Source organism: Trichomycterus rosablanca, chromosome 14 (assembly GCF_030014385.1).
Source record: "Trichomycterus rosablanca isolate fTriRos1 chromosome 14, fTriRos1.hap1, whole genome shotgun sequence".
Taxonomy (NCBI): Eukaryota; Metazoa; Chordata; class Actinopteri; order Siluriformes; family Trichomycteridae; genus Trichomycterus; species Trichomycterus rosablanca.
In genome coordinates, this window is record NC_086001.1 from 25,568,092 (window position 1) to 25,588,269 (window position 20,178).

At 35.7% G+C, this 20,178-nt stretch overlaps 5 non-coding genes and 1 pseudogene across 5 annotated transcripts; 3 read left to right on the forward strand and 3 right to left on the reverse strand.

The window, feature by feature from the left end:
• Positions 1-20,178, forward strand: part of LOC134326770 (zinc finger protein 850-like) — a 267,899-nt pseudogene that overhangs the window by 29,197 nt on the left and 218,524 nt on the right.
• LOC134327185 (U7 small nuclear RNA) lies at positions 3,651-3,709 on the reverse strand. Its single transcript, XR_010014694.1, has one exon. It is a non-coding gene; the product is annotated as a U7 small nuclear RNA (small nuclear RNA).
• Positions 4,127-4,185, reverse strand: LOC134327186 (U7 small nuclear RNA). Its single transcript, XR_010014695.1, has one exon. It is a non-coding gene; the product is annotated as a U7 small nuclear RNA (small nuclear RNA).
• On the forward strand, positions 8,591-8,664 carry trnan-guu (transfer RNA asparagine (anticodon GUU)). Its single transcript has one exon. It is a non-coding gene; the product is annotated as a tRNA-Asn (tRNA).
• trnak-cuu (transfer RNA lysine (anticodon CUU)) lies at positions 8,862-8,934 on the reverse strand. Its single transcript has one exon. It is a non-coding gene; the product is annotated as a tRNA-Lys (tRNA).
• On the forward strand, positions 11,399-11,470 carry trnaq-cug (transfer RNA glutamine (anticodon CUG)). Its single transcript has one exon. It is a non-coding gene; the product is annotated as a tRNA-Gln (tRNA).

A 20,178-nucleotide genomic window follows, 5' to 3' on the forward strand; every position in this document is an offset into this window, starting at 1 on the left:
CTGACCAACTGGCTCCAATTTTTACACGTATCTTCAACAGATCCCTGGAACTGTCTGTTGTTCCCTCCTGTTTCAAACGCTCCACCATCATCCCGATCCCCAAGAAACCCTCCATAACTGGACTGAATGACTACAGACCGGTAGCATTGACATCAGTAGTCATGAAGTCATTTGAACGATTGGTGCTAGCCCATCTGAAGGAAACCACTGGACACCTACTGGACCCACTGCAGTTTGCATATAGGGCTAACAGGTCAGTGGATGATGCAATCAACATGGGCCTTCACTACGTTCTGAAACACCTCGACTGCCCAGGGACTTATGTAAGGATCCTGTTTGTGGACTTCAGCTCGGCTTTCAACACTGTCAACCCTGGAATTCTCTCCTACAAACTCTCTCAGCTCACTGTGCCCCCTGCCATGTGTCAATGGATTACCAGCTTCCTGACAGGCAGAACACAGCAGGTGAAGCTAGGAGAAGTCACTTCTCACACTCGAACAGTCAGTACTGGTACTCCTCAGGGATGTGTTATCTCACCACTGCTCTTTTCACTCTACACCAATGACTGCATCTCCAGTGACCCATCTGTGAAACTCTTGAAGTTTGCAGATGATACTACAATCATTGGTCTGATTCGCGACGGAGATGAATCTGCTTACCGGCGAGAGGTCGACCAGCTGGTGCACTGGTGCAGTATGAACAACCTGGAGCTTAACACGCTCAAGACTGTAGAGATGACAGTGGACTTCAGAAAACACTCACCAGCACGGCTCCCACTCACAATCTTAGGCAGTCCTGTTTCAACTGTGGAGTTCAAGTTCAAGTTTTTGGGCACTATCATTTCCCAGGACCTGAAGTGAGAGTATAACATCAACTCCACCATCAAGAAAACCCAACAGAGAATGTTCTTTCTGCGGAAAATGCGAAAGCTGGGACTGCCACAGGAGCTGCTAAGACAATTCTACACTGCGGCCATCGAATCAGTTCTGTGCACTTCCATCACAGTCTGGTTTGGTGCAGCCACAACACAACAAAGGAACAGACTGCAGCGACAGGTGAAGTCAGCTGAAAAAATCATTGGTGCTCCTCTGCCCTCTATCCAGGACTTGTATACTTCAAGAACCAAGAAACGGGCAGAGAAAATTATCACTGACTCCTCACACCCTGGACATTACTTCATTCAACCCCTCCCCTCCGGCAGGCGCTATAGATCCATCCACATTAAAACCACCAGATTTAAAAGCAGTTTCTTCCCACAGGCCATCTCCCTCCTAAATAAATAAATGACTAATAATACATAACACGTAAGCGTAAAAATATTCATCTGCTGCCAAACTGACTACACTGTAGTACTCATCCTACATGTTGTGCACTTTACTGTTTTGTAAATATTTCAGATGCTGCTAAATTACATATCTGTATATTGTGTGTATATAATCTTATAGTTTGGATAATTTTGTGATTTTGTGTTTAATGTTTAATGTATACGTTGCTTGTACACTGTATCGTACCATTACTAGAGATATACCATCAGCCGGAAACAAATTCCTTGTGTGTATCCACATACCTGGCCAATAAATCTGATTCTGATTCTGATTCTGATTAGTTTGTAATTAATTCAGTGCAGACATGATGTGTCCCATCATTTTTAAAAACTCATAAAAAATATTTCCTCAGATAACTTCTGTATTACACTAACAGAGGAAATATTCATGGTGCTGAGGAACATGCATGTCTTTAACACTAGCTTGACTGAAAATCTGAGATTCTGAGGACAAACCCCTCCTTCTACACAACCATTAGAGTGCTATCAGTCCTCTTTTGTCATGCAAATGCTAGCAGATAACACACTATTCAACCCACCCCCAACGTTTATCCCAGCAAACCTGTGAGATACCTTTTCCTAAGTAATTCCACTACAGGCAGGAAAGTCTCAATATGGCTAGATTACATGTGCCACAAAGGTGGTGGGAAACTAAGCCTTGTTATGGTCTGACCAAACTCTGAACTTTGAATTTGTGATCTTGAACTTGTGATGTACAGGAGAAAAATGTACACAGGACAAAACGTAAAGGGTTCTGAACATGTTTATTTAGCACAGGATGCGTTAGAGTTGATTTTTTGAAAACCCTGTTAATTTTTCCCATTGGAAATCGCGCTTAGACCCAGGTCTCCAAATATGGGCATAACGAGGACTACAGAATGACACACGACTTCAGTGGTCTATTGATCTAAGAAAGCAATAAACTAAAAAAGCAAATAACTTATGAGTTTAATGCAAATAACTATTAAAGTATAACATTTCCTGTCACACTTGTTAGAGATCTCGGACTAACTACAAAATTTCTTTATTAATTTCTATATGAAATTGAGAAACCAAGGACACTAATTAGTGCATTTTTTCTAAGTAGAATTTTTCTCTGTTCTTGCTTGATACCAAATTTTAGCAGCTTAACAGTCACACACAGCACACACCCTATATTTCTGCACTCTATTGTCTCTAAAGTCCCAATATGTGCCCCTGCATCAATGGTAAACCAGACCAGTTGGCATTATCACCTTTTTGCATTCATGCATTTTATTCACAGATTTAAATATTACAAATCTTTTATGAGTTTAGTCCAAAAATTTATTTTTTTAACAATATTAGGCCTGCTGCATATGTATTGCACAGAAGTGCCATACCTGTTTACACGTTTGTATGCCACCTAATATAAGCTCAAAACAGCTCTGATTTGCGAATACATCAGCATTACAAGACATCTGATATATCAGTCTGTTATCTGTTAGCAGGACATTACCAGCAGGAACTTCTACCTCTGTATGTTGTGAAATCAATTGCCGTATGGTGCATTCCAGTACCATGTATTAAACAGCAAAGCAATGCACACATTGTTTGAGCCATAAAGGTGTGCGTATAAATAAATATCTACGCTGCACATGATGTCCCTGGTATCCCCTTGGCCATATACAGTGGGGTCAAAAAGTATTTATTCAGCCACTGATTGTGCAGGTTCTCCTACTTAGAAAGATGAGAGAGGTTTGTAATTTTCATCATAGGTACACTACAACTATGAGAGACAAAATGAGAAGAAGAAAAAAAAGGAAATCACATTGTAGGAATTTTTAAAGAATTTATTTGTAAATTATGGTGGAAAATAAGTATTTGGTCACCCACAAACAAGCAAGATCTCTGGCTCTCACAGACCTGTAACTCAGGCCTGTCTGTAAAATTAGGGCAGAGGGGGATGATGTGTGTGAGGTGTTTGTGTGTAGACAGGCTGTGGGTCATTACCATGATAATGGGTACTAAGTGGCTCAGGGGAGCGGGGGATCGAGAGGCTAGAGTCCCTTGCGCAAAAAAGCGTAACTGTAGTCATTCTACATTTACTTTAGTGTTAAGAGTAAGGAATAATACAATTTGGATTGTTTGTTGAAGGACTCAGTAATATTGTGCTGTACCATAAATACAATTGAAGATGTGTTGAACAAACTAGCTTCCTTATAAATGAAAACTTAAATGAAAGTTCCAGGCTATGGATTCTATTTACACCAGATTGAGCATATCCCTTATAAACATGATTCTTAGACCAAAGGTTTAAAAGCCCTTATGACAAAATTGTATTGAGTCTTTCTTTATACAAGTAATGGTGGGGTCCTAATAACTTCAGGACCCTTCTAGACAAATACTAAAAGAGACAAATTTCCTAGTTGTGTGGTAGAACTGTTAAAGTAGGGATTGTTCTGCAAGGTTTTCTCACAGATGGTGAACATGTGGAACAGCTGAATGAAGTTGTGGGTGTGGCTTATGCAAATTGTTTATTTGCTGAATAATTTGGACCATGAAGAAGCATTAGCCTTATTTACAGTCTCTTATTTGTTGAAGAAAGGTGCTGGATAACATAGGACACTATCAGATATTTCTTAAAAGTTTACTTTAGTGTTAAGAGAAAGGGTTAAATAAAATGTGGCTTGTTTGGCCAGATTATCTTGCTAAAGGACTCTTTAACCATTGGGCCAAACAATAGGATATATGGGTTTCTGGACAGTGAGAGTTTAAATAGTATGACTAAATATTAAAAAATCTTATTTAAATAATTAATAGTCTTTCTTTATACAGGTAATGGTGGGGTCCTAATAACTTCAGGACCCTTCTAGACAAATACTAAAAGAGACAAATTTCCTACCTGTGTGATAGAACTGTTAAAGTAGGGATTGTTTTGCAAGGTTTTCTCACAGATGGTGAACATGTGGAAAAGCTGAATGAAGTTATGGGCGTGGTCTATGCAAATTGTTTTTTAATTGCTGAATAATTTGGAGGATAAAGAAGTATAAGCCTTATTTACAGTCTCTTGTTCGTTGAAGAAAGGTGCTGGATAATATAGGAAATTAACAGATATCTCTTAAACGTTTACTTTAGTGTTAAGAGTAAGAAATAATACAATTTGGATTGTTTGTTGAAGGACTCTGTAATATTGTGTTATACCACAAATACAATAGAAGATACATCACACAAACTAGTTTCCTTATACTTGAGTACCTGAAAAATGAAAACTTAAATAAAAGTTCAAGGCTATGGTTTCTATTTGCATCAGATTGAACATATCCCTTACAAACGTACCAGTAATTCTTAACTCTTTAATGCTCTCAACAAGAACTCAACTTTCAAAATTTTATGGATGATTTTTCAGCTGCTGCTTCAAGTTGACACATAATTTAGAAATGGTGTTTTCTTAAAGTAAGAATACCAATGTTTTTTACATTTAACACACGCCAATCAGGGAGTAGATACAGCCAAAAAAAGATTATTTAAATACAGCTTATTTTACCCAGCTATTTACATTATACTAATGGTTGAACAGATCATTAAAGGGTTAAAAGTGCCACACGTTTAGTTAAACTTGCTTGAGTTTTGCTTTTAAATTAATTCTGCCAAAATTCAGTTTTTTTAGGTTATTGGGATATACAGTATATACAGTATCTATAACTTGAATTTACTACCCAAATCAAAAAAAAAAAATGGAACAGTATAGAAAATGCAAATAAAATAGATGCAGTGTTTTTTACACTTACATCGACTCTTATTCCATCTTTTATGAACCCAAAATATTTCATGTATTGTCTGGTCAACTTCATTCTTAACATACACATACATGCATTTTAAGCTACAACACATTCTAAAAAAAGTTGGAACAGGGCAATTTAGTCCTCCTAATAAGGTTAAAAACAACTAAATAATGACGTGATTTCAAATAGGTGATGTGAACAGCTGATTATAATCATGAATTGGCACAGATCATGTTCAGATGGAAGGAAGAAAAAAGCTTGTTAAGTTGGTTTACAGGCTTAAAAGAACAATCTTATATTTTTCTAAATGACCGATTCAGTTTATACTAACAGCATTTACTTTTACTTTTAATACTTAAGTACATTTAATATCAAATTACTTTTGATACTTAAGTACATTAAACACCAGATACTTTTAGACTTTTACTTAAGTAATATTTTAAAAGGTGACTTTTACTTCTATCAAAGTAAATTTCTGGTAAGATGCTTGTACTTTTACTCAAGTATGGCCTTCAGGTACTTTATACACCACTGCACCTAACACACATAACACACACACACATTACCTACACTCTGTGTTAAATGTGTTAAAAACGACACACACTGTGTGGAATTTCAACATGTGAAGAGTGTGCTCAGGGACGACACATACTGTGTTGATTTAAACACAGTAAATGTGTCATCCTGTTTTTGCACACCCACCGTGTTAGGATACTTAACACACACAATGTGTTGTTCTTACACAATGTGTGTTGATTATGTGTAATCAAGAAAATGGGTAAAATAAAGTGTACAATATTACAAATGTTTAAATACATGTAAATGTATACAAGCTCAAATGTTTCCTTTACCAGAATAAAGTAAATCAGATGATGTATTTTGGAAGAGTTGTGCTTTACCCTAAATATATCCACCACTACCAGCATTAACGCTAATAACAATAAGCAATGTTCCTAACGATTCGACTTATAGAACCGATTCTTCCGAACTGATTCTGAACCTCCGAACCGACTGCATTAGGTCCTCTTAAATCCTAATGAATCAATCGATTCAGTTTTTCGATTCGTTGAAACGGATGATTTAAAATAATTGATTCAGTAAAACGAACTGAGCTAAACTGAGCTAAAGAAAAATGTTAAAATGATTAAAATCCACTTCTCATAATGAGATTTAACTGAAATAATGTTACTCAATCACTGTAAGCACACAGTCCCAATAGTTCAGTTAAGTAAATTACCCTGAGAAAACTCAACACACAGAGGGTTGCTATGGTAACCTCATCCACAGTCATTTAACGGTTAGCCAGTTAGCTAACGATAAATAATACCAATAAAAAGAACGACTAGTCAGGTTTAACATAACATTTATTACTGAATAGGAACAGAAAAGCAAACTTAGGTTTATATTAATGTAATTCAGTGCCTCCTTTTTTTACCTAACTGAGTCAATTGTGAGTCTATTGTAAGTTAAAACAGGTCACAGGGTTAAAACCTACTTTTTATAGCTTTGCTTGACTTCATAAAACACACAACAAAACACTGATAAACATGAACTAAATAAACATCAATAAAACATACTGCTCCTGCTCCTTTCCTTGCATGGTCCAAAAAGAGGAAATCAACCATGAAACACAGATATACATGATAGGAGAAATGTGATTAACGCATATTTTTTATTTATTAATTTATTTTTAATCTTCCATGTGAAATAATCTATGTTTCTAGTCAGAAATAAAAAATTGTATCCAACAAATGTAAGTAAAATTGAAAAAATATATATTTTTACGCAATGTATTTTCTCACAGTTCTACACATAAATGTGTAGACTAACTATTGGAGTTACTTTACACGCGTCTGTGTAAGAAGTGGCCAGAAATGACACAAAACATGTTACAGACCACAGGACACAGTAGTTGTGTAGAAAAAATGACACATTACTTTTTAAAGTGTAGCTTCCGAGAACAGGTGTTCTCAGGGTGGTGTGGCCGTAAACGAGAGACGCTGTAAACAAGCTGCTTCTTATAGAGGACCGTCGTTCAGGCTTTCTAAATAAATAAATAATTAAAAGCTTAAAACTGTTTAGGTTAGGTCGTCAAATTTCAGGCATATGTAAACAAAAATCTCAAGTTGGCGACTAAAGAAATTTATTTATTTATAAATAGTGTTCATGGTTTTACGCTTTATGTTTAACTGATAAACTATCTGATGAAGTAAAAGCTCTGAACCTTTTCTGTATTTTGGCCCCGGTGTTCCTCATGTTTCATGTTTACAGTTTCTTCATTTTGCACTAATTACTAAACTTGTGTTTTTACTTTCCCGGTTGTTTCTGAGGTATTTGTGTGATTGGCTGATACTCCTGCACTGAGGATACTGTGGGTCACTGTCAGTGTTGCCAACTCCTCAGTAAGGAAAGTAGCTATTGGCTGTCCTAAAAGATGCTAGAAGTCGCTAAATGACGCCATCGCCTAATTTGCATAGGGGTTAGCACATCTCGATAAATCTATATATTATTATAAACTATAGGTAGCACATCTCAATAGATCCATTGATCTGTATCTCAGCCATATATTAAACATGTAGTATGTTTACATGTATCTCAGGCATGTAGTAAATACTATTCTAACCCTCTATGAGGAATATCTTCTAAGGTTTTACCTCCGTGATTTATCATACCCTTTTGGATAAAATCCCAGTGAGAAAACTATAGATCACACAGATCTTATCTATAGCTACAAAAACATGGAATAAGGAAAAATCATTAGAACTGAACTGACAAGGGAAAAGCAACAACATTGTTTGACGTACACAAACAGCTAAGTACAAGATAACGTAATAAATGCTCAACATATTCACTCAGTAATGAACTTTATTAGACACGACCTTGCAGCTGAACTGCTAAGAAAGCACAAAACTGAAAAATAACCGAATACATTTTGTGTTGTCGTAATGTTAAGGTCGCAGATGGTTATTTAAAAATGATTGGCTTTCCTAGATGTATCACTGAACGCATGTATAAACGTGGTTAAATAAAACATTAACACATAGCATTAGATACACACCTGTTATTCAACTGTATGTAATCACGTATAGCTAATTTGAGCACCATAGTTCTGAAGTAGAATACAAAATAAGTCACATAATAACGGCATTACATACACTTAAACTTTACACTTTTAAAGGAATTAAAACTAAAACCACACATTACTAACCGCTAGCAGAAATAAATTAGGCAAAGGTAGCACAGAATTATAGACGTCCACTCAATGAGTCAAAAACAGATGTGCACATGCTCGGTAGGACAAATCGATGATATTAGGTAAAATAAATCAACAGAACAACAGCAGCACCCGTCGCTCGGTGAGGACAGTAACTGCAGAACGATATGTGCTTTCACGTCCGAGTCTCCAAAAGTCTCCAGTAACACTAGAAAAAGTCACTAGAGGGTCTGAAAACTTGTGAACTGAAAAACACGTTAGCAAGCCATGTGACCCGTGTGTACCATCCAATGAAACAGCTATATGTATGTCTCTGTGGCGCAATCGGTTAGCGCGTTGGGCTGTTAACCGAAAGGTTGGTGGTTCGAACCCACCCAGGGACGTATGTCTTTTATCTGGTGTTGATCAACCGGATATGAGACACAACAACAAGGTGTAGCTCCACAGAATAGTAACAGAAAAACATCCAGTGAACAACAGTGCTACAAGCACAAATATCCACCTGATAAGTCACCGGAGACCGGCTGTCCAAAGTGGAAGAACGTCCTTTTGGTTTCTGTAGATGTTAAATGAAGATACTCGCCCAACGTGGGGCTCGAACCCACGACCCTGAGATTAAGAGTCTCATGCTCTACCGTCTGAGCTAGCCGGGCTTAAGCAGCATGTTAGAACAGACAGCTCATCGGTCAGACCATCAGAGTGATGTAGGTTTAATTCACTAACATCACGACCAGATTAAGAACTAATTCACAGTTTACACACAAACACAATTCAGAATAAGTAACAGAAACAGACACAGACTTACTGTCACTTTTAATCTACTACACAATTACTGAACCCGCTCCATTATGCTTTACACCTCAGTGTATATTATCTGGAAACAGATGCTCTTCATATAGAAATATACTTTACATTTGCTTGATGGTAATAACTCTTAGTGAAGTCTTAATGAACAATTAAAACATCAATTCAGGTTTTTAGTTCAACTGGGAAAATATTAACAGTAGCTCAACTTCCTAAAACCCAGAATCTACACGTACAAATCCTACATTCATTCCACAAAGTTCACAAACTACATGATTTCATGAGTGAAAACTTGACGTTTGGAGCCCCTCTGGTGTGCAGGCTGGTACTGTGTATCAGAACTACTTACTGTGTGCAGGACCTGAGTCGTATCTGCTCCAGTCACTGGTTGGCGGCATTAAGCTCAGTCAAGAACTTTAAGAAATATATAGTTTAGATAGTTCACACATATAAGAACCTACAAAACCTCTTAGATGTGTATTATTAAAGTCAGTTTCAGCGGCTTAAATGGGGTTAGTGTAGAATTATGTACAAAGATCTAAAGAAACTACAGGTGAACTGGCTGGTTAGCTCAGTTGGATAGAGCGTGGTGCTAATAACGCCAAGGTCGCGGGTTCGATCCCTGTACGGGCCACGCCCACTTTTGGACTTCTTCTCTAACTAGCAGGTCCTATTGACCTTCAAACGTTGTCTCTGAGAAGTGTGAGATCTTTTTAATGCCCCTCTCATTCAAGTCAGAAACATGCCATTATTTCAATTAGCCAAACTTAATGACCCTTCTGTAAATGGTTTAATGTGCACACTGCTGCTACTGGCTTGTTTTTCTTTTCTACAATGTAAGTTCATACCTTCAGGTTCATGTTATTTGAGATCTCTACATAGATTTTGTCAACATTTTATATGTTATACAAAATAATTAAAAGAGTCGGATCACTATCGTTAGCTGTCATTTAAAAATGAATCGCAGGTCAATACAGAGACAAACCATCTCATCTAATACAAAATAGAATAAATAATGTATAACAGTTTAATGATGCACCATACATACGGTAAAGCAAAACACAAAACCCCTAAACTTGTAAAAAGCTTCACTTAAATAATAATAAAGTATCAAAAATACATCAAATCACCTAAATATTATGTACATAACACATACAGCAAAAACATGTGAATACACCCAAACACTGCCACATCACCCCACTGCTGCGTTCTCTTCACTGGCTTCCTGTAGCTGCACGCATTCAGTTTAAAACACTGACGCTCGCCTACAAAGCCAAAAATGGACCAGCCCCAAGCTACCTTCGTGGCCTAATCAAACCCCGCTCTGTACCACGCAACCTCCGAGCCTCTAGTCTCGCTCGACTTGAGCCTCCATCCAGGACTAAAGGAAGACAAGCATCAAGGCTGTTCTCTGTTCTAGCGCCGAAGTGGTGGAATGAACTTCCTCTGTCTGTCCGAACATCTGAGTCTCTTGCTGTCTTTAAAAAACGATTAAAAACCCACCTTTTTACTAAACACTTAGGCTGACTTGTACTTATTTACTAACATTTTGTTCCATTCTTTTCCATTTCCAGAAAAAAAAAAAAAAAAGGCACTTTGGTTCTAACAGGTTTTAGCAGATTTGTGTTCTTTGACTGTTGTTTACCTAAACTTGAGAAATGAAATGTTCACTATAGAAGCACTTCTGTAAGTCGCTCTGGATAAGAGCGTCTGCTAAATGCTGAAAATGTAAATGTAAATGTGAATGTGAAAGCATGTGTGTGTGCGTGTGTGTGCATGCTTATGATTATTAACAGAATTGATACGTTAGACACGTATAGATACATGAAGTGATGTAGACACACATAACTCCTCAGCAATAATAATGATACACTATGTGGCAAAAATTATTTGGACACCTTACCATGAGCTTGTTGGACATCTCATTTCAAAAACAAACAGTATTAAAATCAAGTGACTTCTGTGTGATCATTAGTGACTTGTGATCTGAACAGGTGCACAAACATCAAATCATCTGCTTCAGAGCGACAAGGAGGGACGGGCCCACTGCATCCTGAACTTAATGCAATTTTCCAACAGTGGAACGTTTTGTTGTGATTTTGATACCTGGGTGGCAATGTTTAACTAAAATTACTTTTATTTAGTGTTTAAAACTTCTAAATTACCTCAGTTTTGTCAATTGATTTCAGTCAATTATATCAATCACGTAAGTTTAAATCACTTGAGATGTAAAAGTAAAATCTGAAGTTGTGTATTTTTGCTTTATTTACTCAGCAAATGGCTAATCATTACGTTTAGTTTTTGTGGCGTCAGGGTTCCATGGTGTAATGGTTAGCACTCTGGACTCTGAATCCAGTTATCCGAGTTCAAATCTCGGTGGGACCTTATGACTTTTATTTGGGGCCCGGTGTGAGGTCCAAGATTGAGAAACATTAGCAGTTTCAGGATAGTAGCATTCAGCACATGTGCAGTACAACAGAGCATCACAATTGCTTGTGCTAGTTTAGAGTCACCTTAAATGACATGTTAATTTCCATCCATTCATCCAGCTTGAATATCATAATAGCACTAGTAGTGTTATAGTGTTCCACATGTGACTGCTCCATCCCAAAATATAATCGCTAATTATTGTTTACAGCGCCATCTAACAGCCAACTTGCTCTTACATGACTAATTATTAACTTTTGGGCTTAAGTAGGACCTCTCTGTGTGATTCCATGGTGTAATGGTTAGCACTCTGGACTTTGAAACCAGTCATCGGAGTTCAAATCTTGGTGGAAGCTGATTTTATTTAGGTAAAAACACTGTTATCAATACTGAGTAGAGAATAGTGTTCCACATGTGACTGTTCTATGCCCAATTGTAATACCAAAAGGCAAATCATTGTTTACAGCGCCAACTACCGGCCAACTGGGTCCTAAACTTACCTCAGTGCAGTTTTCCAACAGTGGAATAGTTTGTTTTTTTTATACTTGGGTGGCAATGTTTAACTAAAATTACTTTTATTTACTGCCTAAAACTTCTAAATTACCTCAGAATTATATCAATCACGTAAGTGTAAAAAATCTGAGATGTAAAAGTAAAGTCTGAAGTTTTAACATGTTAACTTCCATCTATCCATCCAGCTTAAATACCATAAACACTACATATAAAACATGTGGAGCTATTCTTACTACAGTAAAACACACTGAACTGACTTTTAAAGTGAAGTTCAAAATGTTGTACAGAGATCGTTCCCATCAAGTGGTGCTAGATAAATTACAGCTTGTTGCTTGGGTACAGATTTGTGACATTATTATTAAATTACACTGGACAACAATTTTTTGCCAAAGTTCTGTTACCTTGAATTTTTTTGGTGATTGTGACAGACCCATTTGATCTGAACACAAATGTAGTTTCTGATTGTCTGTATCACATAGAAACTTTCAGAAACATGAGATTAACTTTACTGATTATAACACATTTAAATCTTATACGTGTCATTAGTTCAACTGAGCTAAAAGTGTTTTGCTGCTGATTTTCGTTTCTACTCAACATCTGGTGCATCTCGTATTAGTGTCCAGCAATAGTCAGACAGCACTGACGGATTCCAGTGGCCTTGGTAACATTTTTCCATTGTGGCAATGTCTTGGTAAAAGCATTCGCCATGCTCATCACTTACTGCACCAAGATTAGGGAAGAAATGCAAGAAATGAATTTTCAGTGACGTTGCACTTCATCACTTTGTAAGCTTGAAGAAGGTTGTCACCCAGCTTGATGAAGTTTGGCGCTCGATAGTTGCAAAAAAAAAATTTTCAACAACATCCTGGAATGATTTCCAATGAGGTTAAACGTTTATTATAGTTACAGTACTACAGTTCTAGTGTTTTATGGTGATGGGTTTGAGGCTACACCTACATATAAGGTTAAACATTTATTATAGTTACAGTTCTACAGTTCTAGTGTTTTATGGTGATGGTTTTGAGGCTACACCTACATATAAGGTTAAACGTTTATTATAGTTACAATTCTACAGTTCTAGTGTTTAATGGTGATGGTTTTGGGGCGACACCTACATATAGGGTTAAACGTTTATTATAAATACAGTTCTAGTGGTTTATGGTGATGGTTTTGAGGCTACACCTACATATAAGGTTAAACGTTTATTATAGTTACCAGTTCTACAGTTCTAGTGTTTGATGGTGATGGTTTTGGGGCTACACCTACATATAAGGTTAAACGTTTACTATAGTTACAGTTCTACAGTTCTAGTGTTTTATGGTGATGGTTTTGGGGCGACACCTACATATAGGGTTAAACGTTTATTATAAATACAGTGCTAGTGTTTTATGGTGATGGTTTTGGGGCGACACCTACATATAAGGTTAAACGTTTATTATAGTTAACAGTTCTACAGTTCTAGTGTTTGATGGTGATGGTTTTGGGGCTAAACCTACATATAAGGTTAAACATTTATTATAGTTACAGTTCTACAGTTCTAGTGTTTTATGGTGATGGTTTTGGGGCTACACCTACATATAAAGTTAAATGTTTATTATAGTTACAGTTCTACAGTTCTAGTGTTTTATGGTGATGGTTTTGGGGCTACACCTACATATAAAGTTAAATGTTTATTATAGTTACAGTTCTACAGTTCTAGTGTTTTATGGTGATGGTTTTTGGCTACACCTACATATAAGGTTAAACGTTTATTATAGTTACAGTTCTACAGTTCTAGTGTTTTATGGTGATGGTTTTGAGGCTACACCTACATATAAGGTAAAGCGTTTATTATAGTTACAGTTCTACAGTTCTAGTGTTTTATGGTGATGGTTTTGGGGCGACACCTACATATAAGGTTAAACGTTTATTATAGGTACAGTTCTACAGTTCTAGTGTTTGATGGTGATGGTTTTGGGGCTACACCTACATATAAGGTTAAACGTTTACTATAGTTACAGTTCTACAGTTCTAGTGTTTTATGGTGATGGTTTTGGGGCGACACCTACATATAGGGTTAAACGTTTATTATAAATACAGTGCTAGTGTTTTATGGTGATGGTTTTGGGGCGACACCTACATATAAGGTTAAACGTTTATTATAGTTAACAGTTCTACAGTTCTAGTGTTTGATGGTGATGGTTTTGGGGCTAAACCTACATATAAGGTTAAACATTTATTATAGTTACAGTTCTACAGTTCTAGTGTTTTATGGTGATGGTTTTGGGGCTACACCTACATATAAAGTTAAATGTTTATTATAGTTACAGTTCTACAGTTCTAGTGTTTTATGGTGATGGTTTTGGGGCTACACCTACATATAAAGTTAAATGTTTATTATAGTTACAGTTCTACAGTTCTAGTGTTTTATGGTGATGGTTTTTGGCTACACCTACATATAAGGTTAAACGTTTATTATAGTTACAGTTCTAGTGTTTTATGGTGATGGTTTTTGGCTACACCTACATATAAGGTTAAACGTTTATTATAGTTACAGTTCTACAGTTCTAGTGTTTTATGGTGATGGTTTTGAGGCTACACCTACATATAAAGTTAAATGTTTATTATAGTTACAGTTCTACAGTTCTAGTGTTTTATGGTGATGGTTTTTGGCTACACCTACATATAAGGTTAAACGTTTATTATAGTTACAGTTCTACAGTTCTAGTGTTTTATGGTGATGGTTTTGGGGCGACACCTACATATAAGGTTAAACGTTTATTATAGGTACAGTTCTACAGTTCTAGTGTTTTATGGTGATGGTTTTGGGGCGACACCTACATATAAGGTTAAACGTTTAATATAGTTACAGTTCTACAGTTCTAGTGTTTTATGGTGATGGTTTTGGGGCGACACCTACATATAAGGTTAAGTGTATATTATAGTTACAGTTCTACAGTTCTAGTGTTTTATGGTGATGGTTTTGGGGCAACACCTACATATAAGGTTAAACGTTTATTATAGTTACAGTTCTATTGTTTTATGGTGATGGTTTTGGGGCGACACCTACATATAAGGTTAAACGTTTATTATAGTTAGAGTTCTACAGTTCTAGTTTTTCATGGTGATGGTTTTGGGACGACACCTGCATATAAGGTTAAACGTTTACTATAGTTACAGTTCTAGTGTTTTATGGTGATGGTTTTGGGGCGACACCTACATATAAGGTTAAACGTTTATTATAGTTACAGTTCTATTGTTTTATGGTGATGGTTTTTGGGCGACACCTACATATAAGGTTAAACATTTATTATAGTTACAGTTCTACAGTTCTAGTATTTTATGGTGATGGTTTTGGGGCGACACCTGCATATAAGGTTAAACGTTTACTATAGTTACAGTTCTAGTGTTTTATGGTGATGGTTTTGGGGCGACACCTACATATAAGGTTAAACGTTTATTATAGTTACAGTTCTACAGTTCTATTGTTTTTTGGTGATGGTTTTGGGGCGACACCTACATATAAGGTTAAACGTTTATTATGGTTACAGTTCTACAGTTCTAGTGTTCTATGGTGATGGTTTTGAGGCTACACCTACATATAAGGTTAAACGTTTATTATAGTTACAGTTCCACAGTTCTAGTGTCTTAAGGTAATGGTTTTGAGGCTACACCTACATATAAGGTTAAACGTTTATTATAGTTACAGTTCTACAGTTCTAGTGTTTTATGGTGATGGTTTTGAGGCTACACCTACATATAAGGTTAAACATTTATTATAGTTACAGTTCTACAGTTCTAGTGTTTTATGGTGATGGTTTAGGGGCGACACCTACATATAAGGTTAAACGTTTATTATAGGTACAGTTCTACATTTCTAGTGTTTTATGGTGATGGTTTTGGGGCGACACCTACATATAAGGTTAAATGTTTATTATAGTTACAGTTCTACAGTTCTAGTGTTTTATGGTGATGGTTTTGAGGCTACACCTACATATAAGGTTAAACGTTTATTATAGTTACAGTTCTACAGTTCTAGTGTTTTATGGTGATGGTTTTGAGGCTACACCTACATATAAGGTTAAACATTTATTATAGGTACAGTTCTACATTTCTAGTGTTTTATGGTGATGGTTTAGGGGCGACACCTACATATAAGGTTAAACGTTTATTATAGGTACAGTTCTACATTTCTAGTGTTTTATGGTGATGGTTTAGGGGCGACACCTACATATAAGGTTAAACGTTTATTATAGGTACAGTTCTACATTTCTAGTGTTTTATGGTGATGGTTTTGAGGCTACACCTACATATAAGGTTAAACGTTTATTATAGTTACAGTTCTACAGTTCTAGTGTTTTATGGTGATGGTTTTGAGGCTACACCTACATATAAGGTTAAACGTTTATTATAGGTACAGTTCTACATTTCTAGTGTTTTATGGTGATGGTTTTGGGGCTACACCTACATATAAGGTTAAATGTTTATTATAGTTACAGTTGTACAGTTCTAGTGTTTTATGGTGATGGTTTTGAGGCTACACCTACATATAAGGTTAAACGTTTATTATAGTTACAGTTCTACAGTTCTAGTGTTTTATGGTGATGGTTTTGAGTCTACACCTACATATAAAGTTAAACATTTATTATAGTTACAGTTCTACAGTTCTAGTGTTTTATGGTGATGGTTTTGGGGCTACACCTACATATAAGGTTAAACATTTATTATAGTTACAGTTCTACAGTTCTAGTGTTTTATGGTGATGGTTTTGGGGCGACACCTACATATAAGGTTAAACGTTTATTATAGGTACAGTTCTAGTGTTTCATGGTGATGGTTTTGGGGCGACACCTACATATAAGGTTAAACGTTTATTATAGTTACAGTACAACAGTTCTAGTGTTTTATGGTGATGGTTTTGAGGCTACACCTACATATAAGGTTAAACGTTTATTATAGTTACAGTTCTACAGTTCTAGTGTTTTATGGTGATGGTTTTGAGGCTACACCTACATATAAGGTTAAACGTTTATTATAGTTACAGTTCTACAGTTCTAGTGTTTTATGGTGATGGTTTTGAGGCTACACATAAAGTTAAACATTTATTATAGTTACAGTTCTAGTGTTTTATGGTGATGGTTTTGAGGCTACACCTACATATAAGGTTAAACGTTTATTATAGTTACAGTTCTACAGTTCTAGTGTTTTATGGTGATGGATTTGGAGCTACACCTACATATAAGGTTAAACGTTTATTATAGTTACAGTTCTACAGTTCTAGTGTTTTATGGTGATGGTTTTGAGGCTACACCTACATATAAGGTTAAACATTTATTATAGTTACAGTTCTACAGTTCTAGTGTTTTATGGTGATGGTTTTGAGGCTACACCTACATATAAGGTTAAACGTTTATTATAGTTACAGTTCTACAGTTCTAGTGTTTTATGGTGATGGTTTTGGGGCGACACCTACATATAAAGTTAAATGTTTATTATAGTTACAGTTCTACAGTTCTAGTGTTTTATGGTGATGGTTTTGAGGCTACACCTACATATAAAGTTAAATGTTTATTATAGTTACAGTTCTACAGTTCTAGTGTTTTATGGTGATGGTTTTGGGGCTACACCGACATATAAGGTTAAACGTTTATTATAGTTACAGTTCTACAGTTCTAGTGTTTGATGGTGATGGTTTTGGGGCTACACCGACATATAAGGTTAAACATTTGTTATAGTTACAGTTCTAAAGTTCTAGTGTTTTATGGTGATGGTTTTGGGGCTACACTTACATATAAAGTTAAATGTTTATTAGAGTTACAGTTCTACAGTTCTAGTGTTTTATGGTGATGGTTTTGAGGCTACACCTACATATAAGGTTAAACGTTTATTATAGTTACAGTTCTACAGTTCTAGTGTTTTATGGTGATGGTTTTGAGGCTACACATAAAGTTAAACATTTATTATAGTTACAGTTCTAGTGTTTTATGGTGATGGTTTTGAGGCTACACCTACATATAAGGTTAAACGTTTATTATAGTTACAGTTCTACAGTTCTAGTGTTTTATGGTGATGGATTTGGAGCTACACCTACATATAAGGTTAAACGTTTATTATAGTTACAGTTCTACAGTTCTAGTGTTTTATGGTGATGGTTTTGAGGCTGCACCTACATATAAGGTTAAACATTTATTATAGTTACAGTTCTACAGTTCTAGTGTTTTATGGTGATGGTTTTGAGGCTACACCTACATATAAGGTTAAACGTTTATTATAGTTACAGTTCTACAGTTCTAGTGTTTTATGGTGATGGTTTTGAGGCTACACCTACATATAAGGTTAAACGTTTATTATAGTTACAGTTCTACAGTTCTAGTGTTTTATGGTGATGGATTTGGAGCTACACCTACATATAAGGTTAAACGTTTATTATAGTTACAGTTCTACAGTTCTAGTGTTTTATGGTGATGGTTTTGAGGCTACACCTACATATAAGGTTAAACATTTATTATAGTTACAGTTCTACAGTTCTAGTGTTTTATGGTGATGGTTTTGAGGCTACACCTACATATAAGGTTAAACGTTTATTATAGTTACAGTTCTACAGTTCTAGTGTTTTATGGTGATGGTTTTGGGGCGACACCTACATATAAAGTTAAATGTTTATTATAGTTACAGTTCTACAGTTCTAGTGTTTTATGGTGATGGTTTTGAGGCTACACCTACATATAAAGTTAAATGTTTATTATAGTTACAGTTCTACAGTTCTAGTGTTTTATGGTGATGGTTTTGGGGCTACACCGACATATAAGGTTAAACGTTTATTATAGTTACAGTTCTACAGTTCTAGTGTTTGATGGTGATGGTTTTGGGGCTACACCGACATATAAGGTTAAACATTTGTTATAGTTACAGTTCTAAAGTTCTAGTGTTTTATGGTGATGGTTTTGGGGCTACACTTACATATAAAGTTAAATGTTTATTAGAGTTACAGTTCTACAGTTCTAGTGTTTTATGGTGATGGTTTTGAGGCTACACCTACATATAAGGTTAAACGTTTATTATAGTTACAGTTCTACAGTTCTAGTGTTTTATGGTGATGGTTTTGAGGCTACACATAAAGTTAAACATTTATTATAGTTACAGTTCTAGTGTTTTATGGTGATGGTTTTGAGGCTACACCTACATATAAGGTTAAACGTTTATTATAGTTACAGTTCTACAGTTCTAGTGTTTTATGGTGATGGATTTGGAGCTACACCTACATATAAGGTTAAACGTTTATTATAGTTACAGTTCTACAGTTCTAGTGTTTTATGGTGATGGTTTTGAGGCTGCACCTACATATAAGGTTAAACATTTATTATAGTTACAGTTCTACAGTTCTAGTGTTTTATGGTGATGGTTTTGAGGCTACACCTACATATAAGGTTAAACGTTTATTATAGTTACAGTTCTACAGTTCTAGTGTTTTATGGTGATGGTTTTGGGGCGACACCTACATATAGGGTTAAACGTTTATTATAGTTACAGTACAACAGTTCTAGTATTTTATGGTGATGGATTTGGAGCTACACCTACATATAAGGTTAAACGTTTATTATAGTTACAGTTCTACAGTTCTAGTGTTTTATGGTGATGGTTTTGAGGCTACACCTACATATAAGGTTAAACATTTATTATAGTTACAGTTCTACAGTTCTAGTGTTTTATGGTGATGGTTTTGAGGCTACACCTACATATAAGGTTAAACGTTTATTATAGTTACAGTTCTACAGTTCTAGTGTTTTATGGTGATGGTTTTGGGGCGACACCTACATATAGGGTTAAACGTTTATTATAGTTACAGTACAACAGTTCTAGTGTTTTATGGTGATGGTTTTGGGGCTACACCTACATGTAAAGTTAAATGTTTATTATAGTTACAGTTCTACAGTTCTAGTGTTTTATGGTGATGGTTTTGGGGCTACACCTACATATAAAGTTAAATGTTTATTATAGTTACAGTTCTACAGTTCTAGTGTTTTATGGTGATGGTTTTGGGGCTACACCTACATATAAAATTAAATGTTTATTATAGTTACAGTTCTACAATGCTAGTGTTTTATGCTGATGGTTTTGGGGCTACACCTACATATAAAGTTAAATGTTTATTATAGTTACAGTTCTACAGTTCT